Here is a 2,400-nt window from a genome sequence, read left to right as displayed (position 1 = left end):
GCCAGCTGGAGAACTGCAGAATGGTGCATGGGATTGCAGGCTAGGCCATTCCTGGCTGGGTCTGGAAGCAGAGTGAATACCTTTTCCAAACCGCACTTATATGGTTCTTCAATGGGGCTAGGATGTAAACGTGTTTCTGCTTCAAAGGAAAGAAGCTAGGAGAAAGTTTCTATTGCCAGTGTGTGAGGCAGCTGGAAAGCTGCAGGATGGTGCATGGGATTCCAGGCTTTGCTATTCCTGACTGGGTCTGGAAGTAGAATGACTCATTTTTTGAAGCCTCATTTGTATGGTTCTTCAATGGGGCAGGGATCAAATAGTGTTTCTGCTTCAAAGGAAAGGAGATAGGAGAAAGTTTCTTTTGCCAGTGTGTAAGGCAGCTGGAAAGCTGCTGAATGGTGCATGGGATTCCAGGCTTGGCCATTCCTGGCTGGGTCTGGAAGCAGAGTGAATACTCTTTCTAAACCGCACTTATATGGTTCTTCAATGGGGCTAGGATGTAAACGTGTTTCTGCTTCAAAGGAAAGAAGCTAGGAGAAAGTTTCTTTTGCCAGTGTGTGAGGCAGCTGGAAAGCTGCAGAATGGTGCATGTGATTCACGGCAAAGCCTGTCCTGGCTGGTGCTCTAAGCCCGTTGAATGCCTTTTCTAAACTGCATTTGAATGAGTCAGCAAAGCCGCAAGGATAAAAATGTGTTTCTGCTTCAAAGGAAAGGAGCTAGGAGAAAGTTTCTTTTGCCAGCATGTGAGGCAGCTGGAACACTGCAGATGGTGCATGGGATTCCCGGCTAGGCCATTACTGGCTAGGTCTCGTAGCAGAAAGAGTCCTTTTTTGAAGCCTCATTTGTATGGTTCTTCAATAGTGCAGGGATCAAAACGTGTTTCTGCTTCACAGGAAAGGAGCTAGGAGAAAGTTTCTTTTGCCGGTGTGCTAGTCAGCTGGGAAGGTGCAAAATGGTGCATGGGATTCCAGGCTTGGCCATTCCTGACTGGGTCTAGAAGCAGAATGAGTGCTTTTTTGAAGGCTCATTTGTATGCTTCTTCAATGGAACAGGGATCAAAAAGTGTTTCTCCATCAAAGGAAAGGAGAAGGAGAAAGTTTATTTTGCCAGTATGTGTGCCAGCTGGAGAACTGCAGAATGGTGCATGGGATTGCAGGCTAGGCCATTCCTGGCTGGGTCTGGAAGCAGAGTGAATACCTTTTCCAAACCGCACTTATATGGTTCTTCAATGGGGCTAGGATGTATTCGTGTTTCTGCTTCAAAGGAAAGAAGCTAGGAGAAAGTTTCTTTTGCCAGTGTGTGAGGCAGCTGGAAAGCTGCAGAATGGTGCATGGGATTCCAGGCTTTGCTATTCCTGATTGGGTCTGGAAGTAGAATGACTCATTTTTTGAAGCCTCATTTGTATGGTTCTTCAATGGGGCAGGGATCAAATAGTGTTTCTGCTTCAAAGGAAAGGAGATAGGAGAAAGTTTCTTTTGCCAGTGTGTAAGGCAGCTGGAAAGCTGCAGAATGGTGCATGGGATTCCAGGCTTGGCCATTCCTGGCTGGGTCTGGAAGCAGAGTGAATACTCTTTCTAAACCGCACTTATATGGTTCTTCAATGGGGCTACGATGTAAACGTGTTTCTGCTTCAAAGGAAAGAAGCTAGGAGAAAGTTTCTTTTGCCAGTGTGTGAGGCAGCTGGAAAGCTGCAGAATGGTGCATGTGATTCACGGCAAAGCCTGTCCTGGCTGGTGCTCTAAGCCCGTTGAATGCCTTTTCTAAACTGCATTTGAATGAGTCAGCAAAGCCGCAAGGATAAAATTGTGTTTCTGCTTCAAAGGAAAGGAGCTAGGAGAAAGTTTCTTTTGCCAGCATGTGAGGCAGCTGGAACACTGCAGATGGTGCATGGGATTCCCGGCTAGGCCATTACTGGCTAGGTCTCGTAGCAGAAAGAGTCCTTTTTTGAAGCCTCATTTGTATGGTTCTTCAATAGTGCAGGGATCAAAACGTGTTTCTGCTTCACAGGAAAGGAGCTAGGAGAAAGTTTCTTTTGCCGGTGTGCTAGTCAGCTGGGAAGGTGCAAAATGGTGCATGGGATTCCAGGCTTGGCCATTCCTGACTGGGTCTAGAAGCAGAATGAGTGCTTTTTTGAAGGCTCATTTGTATGCTTCTTCAATGGGGCAGGGATCAAAAAGTGTTTCTCCATCAAAGGAAAGGAGAAGGAGAAAGTTTCTTTTGCCAGTATGTGTGCCAGCTGGAGAACTGCAGAATGGTGCATGGGATTGCAGGCTAGGCCATTCCTGGCTGGGTCTGGAAGCAGAGTGAATACCTTTTCCAAACCGCACTTATATGGTTCTTCAATGGGGCTAGGATGTATTCGTGTTTCTGCTTCAAAGGAAAGAATCTAGGAGAAAGTTTCTT

This window comes from Pogoniulus pusillus (genome assembly GCF_015220805.1).
Source record: "Pogoniulus pusillus isolate bPogPus1 chromosome W unlocalized genomic scaffold, bPogPus1.pri SUPER_W_unloc_3, whole genome shotgun sequence".
NCBI lineage: Eukaryota > Metazoa > Chordata > Aves > Piciformes > Lybiidae > Pogoniulus > Pogoniulus pusillus.
This window is presented reverse-complemented; position numbering follows the sequence as displayed.